At 42.8% G+C, this 26,046-nt stretch overlaps 1 protein-coding gene across 2 annotated transcripts in view; it reads right to left on the bottom strand.

Annotated features, from left to right (window-relative positions):
• The window catches only part of USP9X (ubiquitin specific peptidase 9 X-linked), a 102,298-nt gene extending 82,781 nt beyond the window's left edge, over window positions 1-19,517 (bottom strand). For both annotated transcript variants that reach the window (XM_058019227.1, XM_058019228.1), the window contains exon 1: window positions 19,221-19,517. The gene's annotated coding sequence lies outside the window, so the exon portion shown is untranslated. The remainder of the gene's footprint in view (window positions 1-19,220) is intronic.
• Between the last annotated feature and the right edge of the window lie 6,529 nt (window positions 19,518-26,046).

The following is a 26,046-nucleotide window of genomic DNA, read 5'->3' as shown; positions in this document are numbered from 1 at the left end:
ACCACCCAGTACAGCTGCACACCTGAAGCTCAGCTTCCACAGGCTGCAGTCTCATGCCTACATGGCAGAATAGGTTCATTTTGCTCTGGGGAGAAATCAAGCTTTTCAAAAGCCAGGGGGAAAAAAAATCAGATGTGGGTTCCTGGATAAGTGCTAGGTAAGAAGCAAACATGTACACAATGCTCTGTTACAGCATGACACAAAGGATGGCATCTCAGCATGCAATGATAAAGGAACAAATATATTTTTCTAATACAGCTGACTTCTAGAATGGCCTTCATTTGAGTTTCTCAAAGTCTCCCCATCAAAAGTAACTGAAATACCCCACTACATCCATCCCTTTTCCCTGAATTAAAATACAGAGTCTCAGAAAAAAGCAAATGCAAGGTACAAGATGACAGAGGCAGACCTCAAAATACATTTTACTATCCATGAGCATTACCTAAGCCCTATCTAAGGGGACAGAACTATTTTTCCTTTAACTGAAGTATTCTGGTTATACACAAGTGAGGACATATGTCACAAAATCTACTTTGCCATGTGGGAACAATGAATGCCAGAGTAAGACTTGCTTAACATGTAACAACAGAGCTTTCTAACAACCACACAGCAATTTATTTACAGAATGATGCTCCCATGAAATGGGAGCTCACAGATGTGCTTCATTACAAGTGTGATGTGTACAGCAAAAAGGCTTAACAGCAGCAATACAAATTTGGGGTTGAAAGGTATCACTGATTTGTTTCATACAGGATTCTAGGAACTGCCTTCTTAAATCCTTAATAAGTACTGACTCATCACAAGGATTATGATGTGATTCTAGTTTAAAAATTCTAGACTTCTACCCCATGCCTTTATTTCAACCAGAACGACTTTTCAACCAGAAACACCTCCCCCAAATCTGTAACACTGACCTAATTCAGTAGTTACAACATACAGACACCCCCACACATTTTCCATTTTCTTTCCTCCCTGTGCCTTGTATCTTTCAGGAAGGAGGAAATTATTTACATAATCAGAATAGAGAACTGGAGGTCACAGCACTTCACTCATTAACACTGACATGCAGTGAAAGTGAAATGCATTCAATGATTAATACAAAACCTGTCATTAAGCTACTATACAGAAGAGCAAGAAGTGTCTAACTATCAACATTTAAAAATACCTGATAAGCAGCAGTCAGAAAATGTTATCTCAAATAGCAAATATTACAGAAAAAAACCCTTTAAGCTCCTTCTCCTCCTAAAGAAGTGAGTGTATATGAGACATAGTCAACTGCATCAGGTTCCAACAAAGCTCAAAGCAATAAATGTCTTAATGGTACAGTACAAGAGAGAATTTGAGTAACTGTGATGGTTACAAACAAAACTATTCTCACTGAAAACCAGGTTACTTCAAATAACCTTTTCTGGTGATCATTCCATATAATACACCTGAAATTAAATCATTTGGCAGCATAAGTTTTTGAAACACTGAGAACATTGATGTAAACATACAATTCTATTTGTCCTCAAATTCAGATAACAAAATAAAGGGGAATTATCCTGAAATCTTCAGTTCTTTCAGGATTCTTTTCTTTTTAATTTCAAAACTTGGTGTTTGGGCTAAGCTCAGCTAAGATACAGCTACTTAACAGTATCCAATTCCCCTTGTTCAAGGTGCTCCTACATGCAGCACTCACATGAGTTTAAGCAAGCAGTAAGAGCACAGAAAGTGAACTTCCAAACCTGAAGTCCAAGAAATTCTAATCAAAACAAACTCTATTCAAGCCAAGGCTGACAACAGGATTGGGCTCTGCACACCAAGGCAACAAAGCCAATATACTCAAAATGTATTAACTCATTTCACAGCATCACAGAATGGTTTGGGTTGGAAGGGACTGCAGTGATCACCCAGCTCCAACCCCCTGCCATGGACAGGACATCTTCCACTAGAGCAGGCTTTGATCCAACCTGGCCTTCAATGCTTTCAAGGATGGGACACCCACAACTCCTCTGGGCAACCTGCACTAGTGTTTCACTACAGGAAATAATCTCTTCCTAACATCTATTCTAAACCTACTCCCAGTATAAAGCCCTTCTCCCTGTCCTATCACTGCATGCCTGTCCTGTGAGTGCCCTCCCCACACCAGGAGGGGCTCCATGGTCTCCCCAGAGCCTTCTCCAGGCTCAACACTCCCAAGCACGTCAGTGTGACTTCAGAGGAGAGACCCTTCCACATGGAGTAACTTCCAGAAGACTTAAATAAAAAAGGAAAGCCTTTACATCAAAGGACTGTCTTGCTTCAAAGCAGTAATTGCTCAAGGCCAGGTGTTTAAAGGGAACTAGAGAGCAGCAGCAAGTGTCTTTCTCCAAAAGAGAAAGACACGTTCATCTGCCAATAATTCCTGGGACATGCAACAGTCAGAGAGGGCACCCCTGGTTACTTACAGCACGTGATGCTTTTTCACAAATAATGTATTGGAAGGACAGACATTCAGATCACACACTTCATTCTAGCCACCAGATGGAAGAAACACTTCCAGCTCCTGTTCTGAAGTGTTCAGCTCATGTGACAGTGAACAGAGACAAATCCAAATATCCAGCACTCAGTCAATGCCTTAGACAAAACCCCACCTTAGACAAATGTTGAGCCACTGAACTGACTCCCCTCAGGGAGCTGTGGCCCTGCTGCCATCCCACAGGTGCATGTCCCTGGCTGCTGCCACAGGCAAAGGGCTGAGCAAGACTGGGCCTCATCCTGTACAGCCACCCCTTCACTCAGGAGCTTTCCATGGCAGTCACACTGGTTCAACTGGTGCCAAAACACATCCTCAAGGACATTCAGGGGATCTCAGTGACAGAAGGAACAGGGACATAAATGTTCAGGCCCCTAAAATTCTATTATTTAAACTACTGGTCTAAGCATTTCCCAGCAATGAAGAAATTACATTCTGATAAGTAGCTAAATAATATGGGGTTTTATGATAGGAGATGAAAATTTTAGTTGTGACAGTAAAATAACCCAGAACTTTCAAGAACAGAATCCAGTAAATATAAAAAGCACTGGAAAATGCACACACTGGCACATCAGAAAAGCAAACTTACTAAGTGACTTCTATCTAGTGAATGCAAAAATCTACCTTAAAATGCCTAAATTGTTTGAACCATGACTTTCACTTCCTATAAAGCCCTTTTCTTGAATTCCCAATGAACATGCAAAGAAGTGGGTAAGACTTCCTTCCACCTTAGTATTAATAGAATGAGCTACAATAGGAAATACCTTCAAAACTAAAACAACAAAAATATCAAAGAACTTCAGAATATAATTTGTTCCAGTCAGACCCAATTCACACTGTTATATTTTTTCCAATTATGCTACAGTTTATTTATGCACAAAACTGTCCTTCTGCAACCCAAAAAACGTGTTCTTGGCAACAGAGCCAATCAGGACTGAACTGATGCTTCAGGTCCAAATCAAACCCAGTCCTTCTCAGGCAGCCCCAGAACAGTTCAGGCAAGGACAAGCAATACATGAGCAGTTGGTAATCTATCATCTATGGAGTAATTGTTATTGTATCCTTACATCTGTCACTACTTCAGGAAAACAGAATGTCTAAAGTTTGCACTGAAGACTGATTAAATGGTCTTGGTCCCTTACTTCTGACTGTTAAACCCAGTTTAGTACTGGATTCATCCAATTCAAAAATGGATGTGACAGCTACACCTCTGCAAGCCATGGAGCAAAATTCATCATCAAAGGTCAATCACACTTGAGCAAAACCAGTCCCAGTGTTCTGGGAGTGCATCTGGCATCCTCCCTTCTCACTTGCACAAAGAACACTTTTACTGAGTGTGTTACTCTTTATCATTTGTGCTTTAGGAGTTATGTTTAGAGATGGTTTCTCTGTATGTACATTATTCTTAATTGAAAGTGTATCTATAAATAGGTGCTAGTGGTATCAGCTGCTTTTCTTAGCTCTCTGTGCTAATTCAAGCAGTCAGGTGTTTTCCTGCAGCACAAGCTAAAAGACCTGCAAAACACACATTTTGTATTGGTTCTGTTCTTGAACTCCACAGCTTAAAAGCTCCTAGCTCTAAATAATGCCTTATTGTATTTATAATTTGGGGCTTCAGAACCAAGGAGGAGATGCCATGTCATGTGGAGGAAATGCTGTAAACTCTTCTCAGAAGCTGGAGGAAAAGGTAGGTTCTTCTGCTCTTCCTGATTTTGTCTGTGTGCCTGATTGGCAGTTCTGATTCTTTTGAAAGGACAGTGCCAGTTAAAAGTACAGTTTGTGTAGTTCTTGTCTGCTGATTTCTCAGTTCTTTTTCTTCTTTGATAAGCCCAAAAGTCAAAGAGAAGAGAAACATCAATCTGAAAAGGACATCTTTATTCCCTAAGTGCAAGGGAGTAGACAAATAGTTGCAAAGCCCAGAACAGCCAGGCTACCTTGGCAGTGCATGGTCTCTCATGTTCTGTAATGGGCTCAGAGATTTGATTCATCCCACTGCACTCTCATCTCACTGGAGCAGCAAACTGGTGTGGAGGGAGAACTTCTTGGCTACTCTTTTTTTTTCCTAGATGTAAAAGGCTGTAATTCACAAGTTTCCTATCAGTTCTGTGATCAAAATTATGTTTATATTTAAAAAACAGAGCTAAGGTTCATTCTTGCTACAAACATACAATTGTGGTGTTCACAGGCAGTTGCTTTTGTAAAATAACTGTGTTTTTTGTCATGTTCACCAATATAGACAATGTTTTCTGTATGTGCTTTGTTGGGGTAAATGACCTGACACTTGGCTGTGTTAGTGCACATTTTATTGTGCCAGGCTTAGCAGATAACTCACATTACTCTGTGATGTGCTCTCACTGTTTGTCACCCATTCCTGTGGGTGCCATGTGCAATATTCATTAGTAATTTTATAGTTTTATCTGTGTAATTGGTAATATATTAACAGTATGAAATTGTGAATTGCTAGGTGAAGGGTTTGACTAGGAATGTGTTCCTGTTTGTTAAAATCATGTTAATAATTCTGGTTTCACACAGTAAAGGTTGATCTTTTAAAACTATTTTTTCCTGTAAATTTAATCAGACAAGTGTGCTACAATTCAGCACAGAAATTCAGGTAGTCTCTCAAGTCTTTTGATTCTCCTCCTCTACTCTGCTGTGCTGAGACCCCACCTGGGAGTGCTGTGTACAGTTCTGGTGTCCCCAGTACAAGGACATGGAACTGCTGGAGCAAGTCCAGAGGAGGCCACAAGGTAAAAGCAGAGGAGCATCTCCCTAACAAAGGCTGAGAAAGTTGGGCTGGAGAAGAGAAGGTTGAGTGGAGCCCTCACAGCAACTTCCCAATATCTGAAGGGGGTTCTACAGGGAAACTGGAGAGCAACTCTTGATCAGGAATGGCACTGACAGGAAAAGGAGTAATGGGCACAAACTGAATGGGAAATTTAGGTTAAATATTAGGAGGAAATGTTTCAGTGTGAGGATGTGGGACACTGGAGCACACTGCCCATGGAGGTTGTGGATGCCCAACCCTGGCAATGCTCAAGGCTCCTTTCTCCTTTCATCATCAAATGCCTGGACCTTTAACTTGCTAAAAACATTGGGGTTTGTATCAAATATTGTGAGAGTAGTGGTGAAGCCACTCACTAATAGTAATTCAACTTGCAATTTATGCAGGAAGGTTTTGCTGTTATTTTAGGTTGCATTAGATTCTAGAATGTCTCTCTAAGCCAGGTCCTAGAATGTCTCTCTAAGCCAGGTCCTGTTAAGTAGAGAACATGGGTCCTGTAAATTCCAAAAGACATCCACAGAATATCTCACTTCTTTTTATGAGTGGGGCACAAACCCTTCATAATTGTTAAGAACTTTTGTACCCTAGCTCTAGCAGAAGATAAACAGAAGATAAACAGAGGATAAACCTCTGAAACTTCCTTGGATGTTGTTTCCTTCTTTTGCTGCAGGGCTCACAAAGAAAGCACAGATTTTTTTTTAAACACAATTTTGTAGGCAGGATTGATGAAGCTAAAATCATGAGGTATTTACTTCCTCCTTCTATCACAGGAATATTTAAGAATAGAATTCTTTTGTTCATTTGGACCTCAAATGATCATCCAGTCCAACTGCCTCAGGATTACAGACAATACTAACTGCAGACAAAAACCTAAAAAAGCTAATTAGAAAAGCTTAAATCAAACACTCTCTTTGAGGTACTAGAACCATTTAATACTGTTCACAACTCTAATTCTTCCTATGAAACAGAGTAAAAAACAAAATAACTCTTCAACATTCCATGCTTGGAAGACTGTGCCAAACCACACCGAGGTCCAAATCCTCACTCATGTTCAGTGCCATCCCTGGCCTTGGTTTCCTCCTCAGATACATAAACACATTGTGGATTCTGTAATTTCTGATGAGATTCATGCATTTTATGAGGCCACTGGTAAGTGCTGAACAGCTTTTGCTACCTTCATTCTTTCTCAAGCATCTGAAGGGAAGGATAATGGCATTGCAGATTTGCCCCACTTGCAGCTTTAAAACATGGCCTTATTTATAGTATATATACTGCAGTCAAGGCTTTGCAAAACTCAGGGTACAAATATTTGAAATCTTGGCTGAAGTCACTCAGCCAGTAAATCAGGGATATCACTACAATGTTGTTGTTACATGTTACCTGTGCACTGTTTCTCAAACCCTGCTTCTGCCCAGCTCCTGATGTGTCACTGTGGTGTGCAGTACCCAATGCCAACACTGCAACTGGACTGCAAAGATTCTGGGAGAAAAGTGGAGTTTAAAACTGTCTGTAAAATTAAAGCTCAGCCCTTCTGCCTCACTTCGTGTTCCCTATGGAAAACTTAATGGCTTCTCTAAACTATGTTAAACACTGTACTAAAGAAAATCAATTAATTGTAGCAGTCTTTACATCTAATATTCTGTGACATTATCAACACATTATGGAAATTTTCACACAATGTATAAAACCAACACAACTTACTGCTTGGTTAATTGCAAATAATTAAAGCATGATACAACACCTAACACAGGTATTAAGCTGGAAGCAGATTACATTCTTCAATCACAACAACGTTGTGAAATACCTGGGTATTTTTAAATGCTTTAAATTCAAATATCTAAGCATTCCTGTTACTGTACTAGCATTAATTTCACTTTTTTTTTAAACTCTACTTTTCATGTAATGTTTAATCAGCACAAAGTAAGCACAGGAACTCAAACTCTACCATCATTGTCAAGTGTAATTCAAATACCTCTAATACAGAAGAAAGTGACACCAGCATTAAAATTTGTGTTTCAATAAGCTCCTTCACAACTATTTAACAAACTCAGCCAAACTTCCAACTAGTTCCAACGTACCAACTGCCTGCTCAGCCTGCTGGTTTTTGTGCTGCTCCATGCCAGATAATGCAAGTAAACATTTTGACATTTTCTGCTGCCTTACAACCATCTCAGTCAGAAGATCCTTAGCCTGAAAAATCAACCTTGCACAAGCTCCCTAGAGGTGTTACAAGATGATAGCTCATGTCTTTTAATATTGCCTGTCTTAAACGTGCTCCATTCCAACCCAACTCATACAAGCCCATCTTCCCAGGCAGGCTGAATGCTTCAGAAATCCCTGAATGCTCCAGAAACCCCTGAAAATGCTCCAGAACCCCCTGAAAATGCTCCAGAAACCCCTGAAAATGCTCCAGAAACCCTTGAAAATGCTCCAGAAAGCCCTGAAAATGCTCCAGAACCCCCTGAAAACTATCGACCTGCTCCAGAGAACTTGTGTAACAACTCCCCTTTAAAATCTTGGCCCCTCTATAGGGAAGTAAGAAGTGGCAGCAGAACAGCAGTTTTGTCTTCTGTCTTCATGTTCCTTCTGCCAACACAAAAGGCTGCAGTTTGATATAAATGCAAAAAGATACATAGCAGAGGAGGTTGGAAAGGAACAAGAAGCCCCTAGAAAGTACACTAAGAACAAAGCAGGGCTGGAAATAGGAGAATTATTTCCACTATGTTCACTCCCCCCCACAGAACGAAGAAGTGACACCCCTGTCCCAGAAACACAGTATTTCTGTATCCATAAAGCCTATTAAAAAGCATGTCATAACCCTCTTTAGTGAGAAATGCAGGAGAAAACAATCAACTAAGGGAGAAAACAATCATCCTAAGGGCTGAGGATGGGTTTAAGAATTCTCTTGCAGCTATCTGAAAACCAGAAAGTCATTCATAAAAACCACAGCCCACCACACAGAAAATAAAAGAATCCACAACACACAGTGCTGCTGTTCTCCCTGCACTGAAATAATCCCATAAACTGCCAATCCCATAAAGCCCTGGCTAACCAGCCCTCATTCCATCACACACCAGCCTACAGAGCTGAGCCTACCAACAGGCCAGGAGAGACAAGAGGAGCACAGGGCCTGCTCTCCTCAGGGACAGGGCTTAAAGCAGCACCACGTGAGGGTGACACAACTCCAGTAAGGTGGCTTTGCTACCACAGTGTGTGCATGGGTGTGTTCTGCTTCTGCCACTGGAATCTCAGCGTGCAACAGCAACCTCATCCCCCAGGACAAGCATTGCATCCTGATTTTAGAAAGTCAGTCTCATTGTGTTTGTGCAGGTGGACAAGCCTTCAGCCAGGGTAAAGCCTCCCAGTGCACCTGAAATCAGGGAAGTCTCCAGGGTGACAAGAAGGGAAGGAGGGAAATCCTGCTGGCTTCCATCCTAACCACTTTTTTACCCCTTGCATCACCACATCACCAGCCAGATCAAAAAGCCAAGCTCTCTGAAAGGTAACTGGAGGATAGGAATAAAATCATTTTAGTTTTCAGCTGCATCATAAGCCATATGAACACTAACAATGGCAGGAGAAGCAGGAAGAACACATAACCATGAATAGAACCAACCCTTTCAGCACCACTGCAAAGCTCTCATGAAATTACACCCCAGAAGAGAAGGGAAAGGGAAGGAAACAGAACACAGTCAATTAGAATTAGCACATATGCAACTAATATATAATCAAGGTTCATGTACATTATAGCACAAATGAACCTTTACAACACAGAAAAGTCATAAAGAGCAAAATTCTTCACACAATGGATCTCACAGGAAAATGCACACAGAGAAAGCTGTTTAGCAGATGATAAATGCCAGGAATGTCAGTCCACCAACAGCACAAGTTCAGTCATGAAAGAAATATTAAGCAGCCACAGCAAATAATGCCAAGTGCAAGAAGTCTGAGAAGGTGAAGGCAACAAACTGTCCTGGAAATTATGATAAAGCCAGTGGAACACTCAGCAGATCACAGTGAGTCAGGAAAATTATTTGGCAGTAATACTTTGAATATTCTCACTACAAGCAGACAACTTAATGACAAAGCCACAGCAGGTAACACAGAAGTTGTAAAACACAGAAGGTGGCAAAAATTTTACTTCTGATGACAAAAAAAAAAAAAAAAAAAAAAAAAAAAGCCAGAGCTATGAAACTGTAAGCAAAACCCTACAATTCAAACACTACCTGGAAATCAGGTAAAAAACAAAATGGAACTAGAGATGACAGAGCATGAGTAGCTGAGCACAACAGCCACATCCACTGTGACAGTCAACATCTTAGGACTTTTTCACAAGTTTTCATTTAACAAAATTGCATGAGAGACAGACACAACATGTTCTCTGTATTTGTCAAAGGCTGAATTTGTCATTTTTCTCCTACCTAATTGGAATTTTCAGAGTAATCTGGTTTCCACTGTAATTTCATTTCCATTGAACTAAGTCACCTGGGTAAACAGTAATCAACTGAGGCACCAGGAAGAAAAATTGTCTGTACCTTATTTGTCACAGAAGTTTAATGATGTTTTATAAGGAAAGAAACAGAACTTCAGAAATGAAAGGGAAATCTCTGGCTTATAAGGCAGCTATATAGAAATCCCCAAAGTCAAATCTATGTCTTGTTCAAAAACATTGTTGGAGAACACACCTGTCTTTTTCAGATTCACCTTTTCATCTTCCCCTCATTTTTCCTGGCATTGAGAGAAAGAGAAAACTGAGAAAGAGTGAGGAGGCACAGCAGAAACTTAAGCCCAAAATACTGTGTAACTGCTGAATAGCTAACAAAAATCCACTGAAAAGCTATGGCAGGAGGTAGGCTTGAGGTTCACAGCCTCTGAGTCTCAGCTCTCCATCAGTAACACAAAGAGAACACAAACTGTCTGATTAATGATTGGGTAACACACAGGAGGAGAATGGAAAGAACCCAAAGAACCTATCAAGCTTATCAAGCTTCCTTATTAACAGAGAAATAATTCTACTCACTATTCACACTGATGTCACACATGCATTTACAGAGAGAATTCCACAGATAAAATACTGAATGAAATCCAATTCCATCTGACTGAATGAGCCAAGGATCCAACAGGAGGAAGAGCTCCTAATTAGGGGTGTGAGGCAAACACCAGTTTAATGACAAGCCTCATTCCCCTATTTCCCCATTTTCCATTTTATATAAACTTAGAGGAACCTGAAGCTCAAGACCAAGCACAAGCTCCTACAAATGGGTCAGAGCAATCCCAAACACAAGTACAGGCCAGGCAAAGGATGGAATGGGGGCAGCTTTGAGGAGAAGAACTTGGGGGTGCTGGGGGACAGGAAGCTCAACACAACCCAGAGCCCAGAAAGGGAAACGTGCCCTGGGCTGCATTCAGAGCTGGGTGGGCAGCAGGGAGAAGGAGGGGATTCTGTTCCCTGCTCTGCTCTGGGGACACCCCACACCCAGGCTGTGTCCAGCCCTGGGCTCCCCAGCACAAGACAGACAAGGCCCTGCTGGAGCAGGTCCAGAGGAGATCAGGAGAAGGACCAGAGGGCCAGAGCAGCTCTGCCATAAAGACCGGCTGAGAGAGCTGGGGCTGCTCAGCCTGGAGAAGGCTCTGGGGAGGCACTAAAGCACTTCCCAGTACATACAGGGGACTTCTGACAAGGGCAGGTAGAGACAGGACAGGGGGGATGGCTTTAAGCTGGAAGGGGTGGGTTTAGATGAGGGGCCAGGAACAAAACCTTTACTCTGAAGGTGGTGAAGAACTCCAACAGGCTGCCCAGAGTTGTGGATGTCACATTGCTGCAAGTGTTCAAGGCCAGGCTGGATCCCAGGATCCATTTGCCATCCCCCTAAATGGTTCTTAAATGACTATAAAATGCTTATATAGACCATGATTCATAATTGCTTCCCAAGGCTCATTGCATCATTTGTTTTTCACCACACACAATTTTAAAGTAACTTCACTAAGCCATCTGACAATTACCTAAAAAATGAATAATGGACACATTTTAAAAAATAAGCTTTTAGTTCTGTAGAGAAAATCACTGAAATACAAACCCCATGTCCTGATGAAATAATATGAAGAAAACAAACTTTTCACTTCCATTTATCAAGAATCTGTACAAGAACAAGGCCCCTAAAACATCAACCTCATATTTACAAATGCAGCAAGGCAAAGAAAAACTCAACTGATTTTATGCACCCTGTGACAAGCTGTGTGTAATTCAGACACTTTCTCATTCCCAGCTGGAAAGTGTCTCCAAAGTACACCCCTAGCATCACCAATTCTGGGAAACAGAACATCAGCTGTTCAGTAGAGACAAGACAACTCTCCTTGAAAGCAGATTACTGACACCTGACCAACCAGGCAGGTAGGAGCAAACTACAAAGATTTTAATAATAATTTCTAATTAAGAGAAAATCATCACAAAACCCATGAAAATAGCTTAAGAGAAAACAAACACTCTGGCAGCCTATGTGAGAAGTAAAGTTTTGTTATACCTACAGAAATGTATCCCCAAAGTAACTTCCTCACAATTCTTATCAAAGGAAAAATCATTGCAAGTGAACTGTTTAAATGTCAACATGGTTGTTCAGGCTTCTCCCCCCACTTCATCTCTGGAAGGAAGTTCTAGACAAGAACTTCAATTGATGAAACAATAGAGAAACTGATTATGTCAAATATATGGAATAAAGAATTCTAGTGGACAACTGCAATTTAGAACTTAAGTGACATCAATGATAAACTCACATTTAAAGCAAATTTGCTGTTAAACTGAAAGTAGAACCACAGGGTTAGTCTTCATTTGAAGTGTGAACTACGACTTATTTACTGTATTTTCACAGCCACAAAGAACTGCAGTGACTCATCAACACTGCCAAGCCCTCCAAGTGTGTTTCAGGTGTGGCTCAGTGGAAGCACATCCTTGAGAGCACAGAGAGAGTTTGATCCCCTGCTCTCAGCTGCTGAGTTACTCACTGCTGGCCTACACGAGCCCAGAACCTGCACAAATCTCAGCTCCAGGGTGACACTCGTACCTGGGGAAAGGTGACACAAACAGAGCACTGAGTGCTGCTACAATTTCATGCTCAAAGATGATCTTCTCAAGTACCATCTAAGGATCAACCAACACAGTGCAGTGGAACCTTCAAATTAAATCTTTATATTGGCTCTCACCTGCCAACAATGAAACTAAACCAGCCACTGTCCTCCTCCAGCTGCCTCCAGGCAACACATCCCGAGTTCTACTGCTCCCAAATATTCACAGCACTCTCAGGAAAGTGACAGAAAATAACAGGAACATTCGTGACAGGATGAACTACCAAACCCTTCTTCATCTAGTCAAAACTCTCAGAATGGTGCAGGTAAGTGGAAAATTCCAGCCATACACCTGCTAACCAGAGCTGGGACTGACTGGGGTCCTTTCATTACACACGGGCTCACAGCAAGGCTTCACTCCCACTGAGCTCACTGAACATCACTCAGCTGATGGCTGCTGCAGCCATTCAAACAAACAACAACAAAAAACAACCTCAGCTTTGCAATCCTATACATGGAAGAAAAAAAAAGCTTCCCAAATGGCACAAAGGGAATTCATGTTCTCAGCTGCATCTTCACCAGACATGTGACAAACTGTCAACCACAGGAACCTGCCTGAACTGCTACAAGAACACACACTGTAAGAATTTTCAGGCTGTGTTTCTGTCTAATTACCAAAACTATCACAAAGACAGCCTGACACAGCAAGAGAACTGAAAAGCACTTCAGAAATGTGACATTACCACCTCACCTAAGAAAAACATCAGTACATCATCCCAGAAAAAGCCCCATGGCATGAGTGTCTGCACATGTCTGTATATACACACACAGCACTAGGAGTGTTCCAGGGACAGCACCTGGGATTTTAAGGCCCCACTGTGGTTCATAAAACACTGCCTGAAAGACAGGACAACACACATGGAGAGCTGGGCAAAACTGGAACCTGAAACTGCACAACCTGCCAGCTGAGTTAGATCTTCAACCTCCAGAGGATTTATGTCACAATTTTGATTTAAGAAAAGGAAATCCTCACAGCTAAAGGATTCAGGAAAACACATTAAAAGAAAACATCAGAAATTATCAAACAATTAATAATCTATTTCTAAATCTGAAATTCACAAAGTCTAAAATACAGGTTAAACTACAGCTTAATGCTTTGGTTTATCAGAATTTCAGCACTACGTCAACATACTTACTTATAAATTAAGTTAAACAGATACATCTTTCTTATTTAACTTTCAAAATCATGAACTTGTCCTGTTGAAATGTACTAAAAAACACACTGAAGTACTTGATTGCTAAAACAACAGAAAAACATAAACCATAAACAACTCAAGGCTAATTTTTGACAACAATGTTCATTCCTGTCTTATATTTAAAACGAGACTTTTTTCACCCCACTGCCAAATGAATCTCTGGACAAGAGAACTGAAGTTCCACCCAGAGCCAACACAGGCCTGTCCCCACTGTCCCACAGCACAGGGGCAGTGAGGACACCCCTCCAAGCAAAGGAGCCTCTCTGGCAGCAGAGAGATCAGACCTGACAACATCACTGCTGGCGTTTCTTACTGAACACATTTCTCAACAATCTTTTTTTCCTTCTCTCACCATTTCATGTTGCTACAGCTAAGACAAACCAAACCTTTTCCTCTTCCCACACCCAGTCCCACTGAAGCAGGATAAAAGGTTAAGCAGCAAGTAAATGACTTAAGGACTGAACCCTATGGAATTTGGAATGTGCATTTTTCTGTCATTCCATGTGCCATTCGACTGCTACAAACACAAAATAACACAATATGTGTTAAAGGCTCTTCCAGGGACAATTTTCTATTACTTGAGTTTTGGGTATTTTACATGAAAGCTTAATGAAAAGACAGCCCTGCAATTCCCTCCACATACTTTTCATTACTTTGAAGCAGTCACTTGAACACTTGTGTTAAAGAAGTCTTTTGCAATTTGTAACAGAGAGGAAATGAGGAAACTCAGGCAACAAGGATGTCTTGCCTTCCACACAGTCCTGAATCCCAGCTTAAAAACAGAATTTGGAAAAAAAGCACATCTCTAAGGAATGATGCAATGTGGAATTCCCCTCCTCTGAGTAAATCCACCGCTGAATGCTAACAACCAAACAGGAGGATTTGCTGAAATGTCCATGCAAAGATCCAAATGCAAGAAAATCACATTTTTCTCTTAGCAGTTACACGTGTAATGAAAACAAAGTCACCAAACAGGGTTACATAGTGGTTTTGTAAGCAGATCCAGGATGTTTCAAATACAAGCTTCCCACAGTAACACTCCTGATAGTTACCCAGAACTTCCAAAGCATCTTCAATCTGACTTCATGAAAATGGTTGATAACACCAGCATTCAAAATTTACCTAGACCTTAAATCTACATCCCATGGATCCCTTTCAGAGCTGTACTGACACAAAGTCAACCAAAAGCAAGTAATCATTCTCACAGTCAAGAGTAATTAATTCTTTAAGAAAATCATATTTCAACAATGTTTTTTTAAAAAGCAAGCTTGGGAACATACCTATATCCCAGTGGGTTTCATTTCAAGCATTATAATTTCTATTTGAAAAAGTGTCAACCCAAAAGCCTTAACAACAAGCAGACTGAATTCAACTCTCCAATAAAATGAGTAACTAATGGCTTCTTATAAAACAAAGCAAATACTAGAAAATTCACAACACAAAATGCAGAAGAAACCAGTTGTGCTGTTGAGTTCCCTCAAGGAAAAAAAAAACAAAAGAGAAGCAAAAAGTTTAACACCAAGTCACAAGTGGCTACTTTAAGACCTTCCTTCCTTTCCTCCTACCCTGTGCAGTGAGGACAGGCATTAACAGCTCTCCTGCAATGTCACAACACCCCATTTGAAATCACCAACCCAGATCTGGAGACCACACTCAATGCACCAATGGGCTCAGGGGGCTCTGCCATGTATCAGAAAGGCAGCAGTGACATTCTGAGGGTGCAAGGCAGTGACAGAACATTTCTCTGCCCTGTCTACTGAAGACTCTAAACAAAATATCTAAATCCCCAAGTGCAGAGGACACCTCTGTTAACCACATTCTCAAGTCATGTTTTAGCCCTAAGCATAAGAGAACCAGCCAATACAACATAACTGTCTAAAAAGGAAACTCATAATGAATTACAACCTTCATAATTAGAGTGTGACAACTTTCAGATGTTCCTACATTACTAAGAGAACAAAAAACTCGATTTAATACATGGAAAAAGTAATTGTGTTTTTCTAACACAGAAACAGAAGTAGCTCCAACTTCCCAGACAGAAAACTTCAAGTCTCACTGCAAGAATGTGCTAACAGGAGACCTCCTTGGGCTGTGCTCTGCAGCATCAGAACAAGGCTCAGTTATGTTACAGAATAAAGGTGATGCTGTTATTCACAGGTAGCCAGGGAGATGTGAGACAAGTCCACAGGAACAGCACAAACACAAGGACTGCAATGAAACACAGACACTACCAAGCTGTGCTCCCAAAACACACCCTGAAGTCCAGCTTCAACCTTGGAATTCTGATTTAGAACACGGGTGATGTGGACAATAAAACTGGGTGTATATGCAGAGGGTGAAGAGAAGACACATCCAAGTAAAGAAAACTTCAGATACCTGCACAAGAGAATCCACATCCAGACTGCTGTTAATGCTCACACCCAGCAAACACCTGCACACAAAAGCCTTCACATTTACAACTTTTCAAATGAACAGAAAATCCTGCAAAGTTTCTTTCTCTGCAAGTGCTGGATAAGCAAGGCTCCTGTGATTACAAGAGAAAGAATTAAACTTAGTGCTATAGTTTCAAAGGTTTTGCAGAGTTTGGATTGTCCTTAAAAATATAAAATTCTGCTTGAAGTTAAAAACAGTAAGGGACACCTTTGATTCATTCATCCATTTACTTCACAAATGAGCCTGTCTTGATCTGGATGTTTTCAAAATATACCTATTTTTGATCTCTTAGAATAGATAAAACTGTATTTCTTTTTTAAAAAGTGAGTAAATACATACACACACACATATATATTTATATACACATATAAATTTATGAGTATATAAATATATATGCACATAAATTATATATATTATATATATATATATTTACATACACACACACACACACATATATATGTTTATATACACATATATCTCTACACTCAGAGTACTGCCTAACACCAAAGTACTTTCCATTCAAATATCTGAACTAAGTTCTGAACTTGGCTAAAGCATAGCAGGAAGGGCAGAATTACTTTCCATGGAATTTAATATATTTTCAATACACACCTGACAGAAACAGAACTTCAAAGCCATTTAAAAATAAATTGTTCAAACTAATAAAGAAATGAATTCCTATCCATTCTTACCCAGGGCTGTATTCATACTGGAAGGTCCTAAATTAATTTTAATTTCAAATGTAAGATGTCTTGGAACAAAGGTACCTTTATTTTCTCAGAAGTCTCTTTAATTTTGCAAAATAGGCAGTAATAACTATTTTAGTTTATTTTGAGTCTCTCATCTATGAATTTCAGCACATTAATAAAATGCAGAAACCTAAAAGTGTGCCTTTAGAACACAGAGTAGTTGCACAGGTCTGAGCACAAAGGCACCACAATGTGGGGAACAAAATGTTTATGTAAGGGTGACAGTGTTCCACAGAGATGGAAAACAGTTTTGCTACCACCATCTTTATTGATTACCACCTCCAGATGTGTCTTCCTGTCAATTCCATGGGCAGAGAAATTGCCACAAAGGCAAATTCTGCAAGACGTGAAGCAGCAGCCAGGCAAGATTCAGACAGAAGCTTCCCAAAAGAAACTCCCTGAAGAAAACTACACAAAAGGAAAGTACAAGACCCTCTGGAGAGGGAAAAGTTACTGTGATACAATCTTACATTTATTTCTGGTTAACTCCCTCCCCATAAACATGCTGATAATTTGAGTTTCTTCCACTGCAGCTTTATGATTATGTTTTTGGGTTTTGCACACAGCTATCATTAAGCATCACTGTTGTCTGGTGGATTGCAACAGAATAATCAATGCATGTATTCTGTATGCCTCCCTGAAATTCTTGGTATCACTACAGTAGTCTGTTGGTTCAAAGAATAAACATTACTTCAACTCCAAGAATCAAAAGCATTGTTTGAGAAAACAAAACAAAACAAAAAAGCCCAAACAAACAAACCAAATCCCTCATGTATGACTTGGGTTTTGCTGAAAGAAATATGCAACTCGATCAGCAACACTGTTGGTGGGGAGGCCTGACAATTTCTCAAGTAAAATATGAAAAAAGAAAATTGCCAAGTACAATATGAATAATAAAGTGAGCTGCCTACAGCTCTCAGCCACCCCTAACCCCTTCTTACTAGGGACACAGTTTCTATTCCATAATCAATAAAGGTCAATCCCCCAAACACCCATCAATAGCCCCTTCCTAAATGTAACAATTTTAGCAGCCATTTGTCAGGCCCCTGAGAAGCTGCCAAAAACCCCAGGTTCCGTGATCTGTCACAGCAAGTGTTGCCACTGTATACCGAAGAATGCATAACAGTATCTCAATTCAACAACTTTTTAAAAAAATACAGGCCCCAGTTCTGCAAGTAGGTCAGCAAAAGCAGGCCTGGTGCTGGCTCTGAGCCTGCGACTTCAGAGGGTCTCTGGGCTGGTACAAACGCCCAGTGATATGAACACAGCTGCAAAACTGCGAATATAAACCCAGTTGTACAGATAACATGAAAACAGCTGAGACAGACACAATATGTCTGCAGCCAGCCTGGGAGTCCTTTGAACATTTAATTAGAACAATTCTTTTCTGAAAGGTTCTTTTTTTCCTGTACAGCTGCGAGCTACTGCAAATCTTCAAAATACCTAACTGGACTTCTGAAGGAGCAAGCTGGAAATTAAATATGGCATCTTAAAAACTATCACAACATTTTTGGATACCTCTACAAGAAAAAAAAAATCACTCAAGAACAAAATAAGTAATTTTCAAAAGCTATTCCCACTGTATACAAACAAAGCTGCACAAAGTGGGACGGCACATGTTAAGACAGTGGTAACTAACACACAAAACCCCCAACAACCCATCCAACTGGTGAAATCCCGTTTTCTCGAGGACAATAACACTGAGTATCTGCGGCCAAACCACACGCAACTACCTCTGCCGTACACGTCGGGCAAGGGAAGAGGGCTGTCCTGCCTAAAATAAATCGCTACAGACAAGCCCTAAGACACAACTCCGAGGAGAAGCGGCGCGGCGAACTGCAGGAATTAGACGAAAAAGCCACGAACGCTTTTCGTACATGGAAGCCGGGGCGCTGGAAGCCGAGGCCAGAGGAGTGGCCTACGTGTTAACAGTGTTTACAGCGGGCGTGAACGAGCTGCTGCTGCTGGATTTCATTGAGACCGTCGGGAAAGCGCCTCGGCAGGGCCTGATTTCCAGGCGTCGCCCGGGCCTACGCGGCCCCAATCACTCCACCTCAGTAATGGCGTTCGGGGCGAAGGGAAGCGAGAGCCAGGGGAGGCGATGCCGGTGCAGCGCTGCGGGGACGCACCGGGCCCTGCTCACCGGGGGGGTCCGGCCGCGGGGGCCCCGGAGAGGCGGCCAGAGCCCCCCGAGGGCGCCGGGCGCTCCCCCCCCGCCGGCAGCCGGGGATGAGGAGCCGTCAGCCATTTTCCCTCGCCCTCCAAAACACGGCGGTGCGGGGCCGACACGCCGGGGCTCCGAGGGAGGCGCTGCCGCCGCCTCAAGCCCCGCGGGTCCCGGGGAGCTCCGTGCTCGCCCCCAGCCGCGCCCCGGCCCGCGGAGCCCCATCCCTGGGGAGCACAAACAGCGGCCCGGCCCCGCCCGGGCACCGCTCCGCACTCACCCCCGCACCGCTTCCCCTCGTCCCGCGGCGGCTGCTGCGGCGGCCCGGAGCCCTCCTGGGCGCTGCCTCATGCCCGGCGGCCGGCGGGGCACGGTCTCATGCCAGGCCGCGGCTCTGAGGGGGCGGCTCCGTTCCCCCGGCTCCCACTCGGCTGCGCTGCGGCGGGAAGCGGGAGGGCAAATCCGGCGCCGCTGCCCGCGCTCCGGGTGCCGGCCCTGAGCGCTTCTCTCTCTCTGGGGCGTTTTTCCTGCGTCACCAGCTGCTGCCCGGCGGCGGCGGCGGCGGCCCTGCCTGGGCTCGGGCTGGGGCTGGGCCGGGGCCTGCGCGCTCCGCTCCGCCCCGTCCGGGCACCGGGCGCACGCGGGGGGGGGTGGGCGGACGCGCGCCCGGGGCTCGGCCGGGCGGGGGTGGCGGGGCCGGGCCGGGCGGCGGGAGCTCCGCGCTCAGGGCTCGGCGGTGCGGGGGAGGCAGCGCGGAGGGAGGCGGCAGTGGCGGCGGCTCCTCGCGCTCCCGGCGGCGGCGGCGCAGCCGCGTCTGGCGGGGCCCCGTGGGCAAGATGGCGGCGCCGGCAGCGCCTTCCGCACCCGGCCCAGCGCGGCGGCGGTTCGGCCACCCGAGCGCGGCAGTGACGCGCCGCCCGTGTGCCCGCCCGGGGCCGCCGGTCCCGGCCGCCCCCCCCCCCCCCGGTGTGTCGGTGTGCGGGGCGGTGGCGGCGGTGAGGGAAGGACGAGGGCTGTGGGGCACACACAAACACACGCACGCACGGCCAGCGGCGCGCGGGCGCGCGCGGGGCCTGCTTGGCGTCGGTTGGGCGCGCGCGCGCTCTCCATTGTGGCCCGCGCCGCCGGGCGCGCGCCGGGGCCCGGATGGTGACGTCAGGGCGGTGACGATGGTGACGTCAGCGCGGCCGCCTCCCGCCGCGCTGGGGCCAGGCCGGGCCGGGAGCGGGATGGGGACGGGGACGGGAGCGCGGGCGGCGGCGGCGGCGGCGGCTCCGGCCCTGAGGGCCCGCAGAGCAGAGCCCGCTCCCCGCTCGGGCACACCGGCGCTTCCCGAAAGCCAGACGGAGCTTTTGTTCCTCTTGCAGGCTCCCCGGGCAGCGGGCGCAGCTCCGAGCCTGGCAGAGCTCAGGGACAAGGCGCTCGTGGGTGGCTCTCAGGGTGTCCTGCGCAGGGCTTGGGGTTGGAGTCCATAATCTCCATGGGTCCTTCCAGCTCTGAATATTCTGAGATTCTTTGGTTCTTTTTCCTTTCTTTGATACGTCTGCCTTTACATGGCCACAGTAGGAGATCAGTAGAACCCCGGTCCGTGCGTGCTTTATAAGGCGACCGGGAGGACTTCAAGCCTGGATTTAAAACCTGGGAAAGGATGCTTGGGGCAGGACAGAAGTTTGGCAGATGTGGCGAACTCGGACTTCAGGAATACCTGAAGTGCTTAAAGTTTTGTTAGTCTGTGTTCCAAGTTCAGTCTCATTTTAACAACATCATTCAAGAATTTCGGAGCAGGAGGTGAAAGATCCGATACTGAGCTGAAAGCACAGGAGGAATTTAGCCTCCCCATGTTTGCTTGAGAGGCTCAGGCCAACAACCTTAACTCCAGTGCAAAATGTTTTATCTTTTGGACCACACAGTGACAAAAGACTAAAAAACCGAAATACTAATTGCTCATTGCAGGAGATGGAGCAACATTGGGTGGGTGTTTTTCAGTAAAAAGCTGGAGTTCAAAATCAAGTGGTGATGATTCTGATGTTTCCTAATTTAGCAGAATTATTAGGTTTTTTTGCTGATCATTAGATGGATTTGGGATGGAAATCTGAAGTATGTTGCTGTGTTAGCCACTCAGTAAACAAAACAAGGGATGCAGCTGCTTCATCACTGTACAAATGCAACAGTTTGTTTACTGAAGGAATAGCTGTATGTGCATTTTCTTCAGCAATAAAAACAAGCCATAACCATGGTGAAAGTTTGCAAGTGTCTGTGTTTTGTGTTTGGGTTAGAAATACATGTAATCATATCAAAACAGCTCTTTTATCTGTGGGATTTTCATGCTTCTGGGCATGTTATTGTAGCCTCCTTTTTTTGTCCCTTATCAACTACTTTCAGCTTTTCCTCCTATTTCCCATTAATCCACTTTGTTTTCCAGGGAAAGCATTTAAAATAGCTGCACCTACAATGCTTGTACCTTCCCTTGCCACCACAGTATTCTCCCCCAAGCCCTTCACTGTTTATGATAACTTACAGAAGCATGGTGACACCTCATAGACAATTGTAGCTGCCTGTATTTTGACACTTAACTTTAAAAATAAACTGCTATGTTTGTTGCTGGTAATTTCTTTTATTGTTTAATAGTCCCTTGTTTAAAAGACAGGCCAAATACTGTGTTCCTTCTGAGAACCATGGCTTTCTTTTGGCAGAGCCAAAGAGTGACACATCAGTGGATTTTTATAATGTGGGCAATTGTCCACCAAGAAATTGACTGTCAGGTCACATAAAAGTCAACAACAACAACAAAAAATATGAACAGTAGTTGTGGAAACAATGGTGGTACAACTTGTGGCAAGAATTCCCTCTTGTGAAAAAGCATTTGTTCAGCCAAGAGAAGGAGTGGGAACTTGGATTATTAAGTTATTATTCAATTAACTTTTAATTGAAGCCTTAGACTTGGAAGAGATGAAGAACTGATTCCTCTTCAGCTCCCCAGGACCTTTGCTGGTACTTTGCAGGTTTTAGATTCTACTTTGTGTACAATCTGCAGAAGCACAGCAATACCAGAGGAATTTTGCATGGGGAAAAAACCAAAACTATTGTTTCTAGCTGCGCTCCTGCCTGGTTTAAAGGTGCATTCTGGAGTGCCTTGACAGAGCAGCAGCTTGAAGCTGTGCTAATCAAAGGTCACAATAGGCTGAAGCACACAGCTATTTATGGCACCAAATAAAAAAGGTATTGGGTCTGCAATCACCCTGTGTGGTTCCTGAACCAGCAATCTGCACATGGACTTGTGGCTGGGGAATTCTTCCTGCCCAGACAGGATTCCATGCCTGCCCCTCTTTGCTCAGGCTTCTGAGGGCTTTGCTGTGGCTCACCTTGTGCTACACTCTTCTGCCTGAAAAGGTTCACGCATCCCAACATTGCAAATAAAAGTTACCAGATTGTCTTTGTGCAGCAGCTGTGGAAACACAAGAACACAAGCAAGATAAATTGCTGATTAAAGAATACCTGTGAGATGAAGACAGAAGTCAGTAGGAATTGACAAATCTGACTAAGTGCTCCAAACTCTGTGACAGAGGTTAATTCCCTGCTGTACACAACTGTTGGTATGATTAGAAATTGTTGATATGATTAGAAATGCTTTTGTGACATCTTTAATTCAGTGTGAAAATGTGGGGAAGGGAAGCATTTCCCTGCTCCAGCACTGCAGCCAGCCCATCAAACAAAAAGTGAAACCAGTTGTAAACTAGTTGAAAATGAAAACCAAAACATTCTGGTGAGGGAATTACTCAGAATTTAGAAAATCTCTGTGTTAATGGATGTGTTTATCCCCAGTTCTTAAACTCTGGTTGAGGCTGCACAGCTCCATGAGTAGACAAAAATGAAATTTACAGTGCTGCTGATGCAGAGTAAAGCTGTGGAGTTTTGCAGTGAGGTAGCAAAAGGAGGAATAACAGATGGAGAAAGCAGAATTTTTCCACAAAACACACAAAAGATCTTTTTTTTCTGGTTCGGCCCCTTGGATGTGGCATCACACACTGTCCACCAACACTCAGAAAACAGCAGGTTGGGTGACAGTACTTTACATATAAATTAACATTCAAAATTAGGGAAAAAATTCCCATGCTAATGATGTATCTAGAAGTTGTAAAAACTCTCCTGGAGTGATGCTCTATCTCTTTTCTGTTGCAAATAAAGGTCAAATACAGACATTTCATTTTAGTTTCTCCTGAGGTGACTGCTTTAATTACCATTCATCACATCAGTGTAAGACTTGTTCCCATAGTGGTCACTCACTTTCCATCTTTCAACTTCTGTTTTCTGATTGTGAGAGATATTAACAGTGATGTTGGAATGGACGTTATGTCACTCTTAAAAGACTCATAGAAGCAGTTAAATACTTACAGGTAAAAAGAATAGTTGCTTAGGCAGAAAGCATAGAAATTTATAAGAAAAAGATTCAGTAGATTTTTATAAGAAAAAGATTCTGTGGTCTCTCACATTGAAGAAAGGATGTTAACTGATTAGGAACAATTCTTGTGATAAGAGAAACATGGTGTGGCATTTTCATGTTCATTCATTCACATTCATCTAGTTGTGCACTTATGGGTTAAATGAACAGCATGAACAGAAATTCTCTGTGCCTACCAAATGCTCAGAAGATGTTGCAGAGACCATTTGTCAAAAAGTCTGTTTATAGGCCTAAAAGAGTATCTTCCCTATCTTTTGGAGAGGGAGCAATCCAAAATATTTTCCCTAACTAGTTCATTGCTAGCTGAACTGTCCTCAGATAATCCATGTGGTGTCCATGTGAAAAGCATCCATCTCGTAGGACTTGGACCGAGTTCAAAAAATGGATTTGACAGCCATATGGTCCCCTTCATCCACATGAACCTTGGAGAAGTTTGACTTCCTTCCAGCCTTAAAAGCAGAGTGAGGGAAGAAGGGAAACTGTTCTTAAAACTTGTCAGTATTGTTCCTAAATGTGCTAGATGAGGACATTGTTTAAAAAAAACAGCAAGAAATTCTGTAGATTTGTGAATTTCCTCATCTTTTCTGAATGCCTGTGCACACAGAGTGTTTGTCATGGCACTGGTGGGGATCTGAGGGAGCTGTGGTTCACAAACCCCATCCACCACAGTCATGGCCATTTTCTCCTCCTCAGCAGGGTTTGTAAACACCAGTGTTGCCATGGGTGCAGCAGAAGGGAAGCAGCTTCTTCTCCTAGGGCTGAGCATCCTCCACCTTCCCAGCCCTGATCTCCCTTCAACCCCAAATGACATCCCTCATGTGCTGGAGTGCCTGGTTTATGTTGGATATGCTGGGCTAGGCAGGAGATTTTGTGGCTAATAGCAAGCAGGAAGAATAATAACTGAGTTTCCTTTCCCTTTCCCACAGTGGGCATTTTTTTGGCATTTCTTCCTCCTCTTCCTAAAATTTTGTAGGAATTAGTATCTCTTTGAAAAGCCCTTTTTCCTCATTCAGGGTTTACTGAAATTGGCTGAAAGAATCAAGGGGAACCAACAGGCACAGGCAGAGCCAGACAATGGGCTCATGTGAAACCAGTGTCATTGAGAAACCATCAGAAGTTTCAAAACTTCAAAAGGGGGTAGTCTGAAAGGAGAAGGGTTGCCACTACACATTTGGAATGGAAAAAAGGGGGAAAAAAAGCTGTGATCAGAAAAAATAGGAAAAAAATATTTAAGAGTAAACCACAGATTTTGAAACAAACATGATTTGAACAGAAACACAGATCCATTTCAGATCTTGTACCAATGGTTTTGTCTGAGCTTTATAAAAATAGCTTCTGAGAAAGGCTTAAATCTAAAAATATTTACAGGAAGAAAGTTTGCAATTTTGTAAAGCTAGGATTTTTTCCTTTCATGTGACTAAAGATTTTCTTTCTTCAGTCTAAAGAGGGATTTCATACAGTAGCATGCAGACTAGTTGGATTTTGAAACCTTTAGTTATGTGCTTTCACTCCACTCTTTCTTTTTTTAACTTTGTCCAGAAGTTTTTCTCCACTATCTATTTTATTGCCAGTTACCTACAAAAATAATTCCCATTGTCCAAAATAATCATTATTTCTCTTTTGATGAAATGGTACAGTAAGCAAATGCCAGTTTACATGGATGATTTGCAAGGACTGAATTTTGATAGCTGCTATTGCTGTTCCATCCTGTGCCTGTGACAGGTCACTTCAGAACACAATGCAGACTAACTGCATGCCACGCTGTATTTTATGTAGCCCTGCAGCCTTTCTGAGAGATTACATTAAAATATGTTGGATAAATGTGAAGTAACTCAGAGCAGGACTTCTGCAGCAGCAGTGATATTTTGGCTGGGAGGTTCACAGTAGCAATAATGTTTGAGCAATGGCTGTGTCTTTGTAGCCAGGATGGAATAAGGCATTAAGCAAGCCAGAACTTGTAGAGAGGGTAATATCTTTTATTAGATCTGAAAACAGCCTTGTATGCATCAAAGCTTGGCTGTTTTTACTAGACATATCAGTTGGTCTACTGAAACAATATTTAAGTAGATCTTTTATCATCCACAGGCAATCTGCTTTTTTCAGCACACTAGTTCTTTTCCTTTTATTCTTTTTCTATACCATTATTTTGGGAAGGTAAGTGTAATTCAGAATCTAAGTATGTGGAAATAACATCAACGGACAAAAGCTAAAGTTTATGCTGTAAACAGAGGATTATTTCTGTGATTTGACTTTTTTGAATATCAAGCAAAAAGCTCTTTAGAAGTACAATTGACTTGTCACTACTTCTGTAGTTTGCACTGCTCTCAGTTACAAATTGAGACCAAATGGACAAATCTGATATCTACAAGTTAATTTTCTTTTTGAAATCTAAACTACTACATCTACTAAAAATCTAAATCTAAATCTAAACTACTAAGTCTACTACTATAGTTCTGGAGTTCTTCTGCTTTTAAGCTTATTGCTGGTTATTTCCTAGGTTAAAATGAGAATCAAATTTCATATCATAACATCACTTTAATTATCTGCTTTTTCCTTGTGTTTGTACTTTTAGATGTACATATAGGAAGACATGGTTAGACACACTTCTGGTTTTTTAAATCTATAACAGAAAATTTTAACCTATTTA

Source organism: Melospiza georgiana, chromosome 2 (assembly GCF_028018845.1).
Source record: "Melospiza georgiana isolate bMelGeo1 chromosome 2, bMelGeo1.pri, whole genome shotgun sequence".
Taxonomy (NCBI): Eukaryota; Metazoa; Chordata; class Aves; order Passeriformes; family Passerellidae; genus Melospiza; species Melospiza georgiana.
This window is presented reverse-complemented; position numbering and strand designations above follow the sequence as displayed.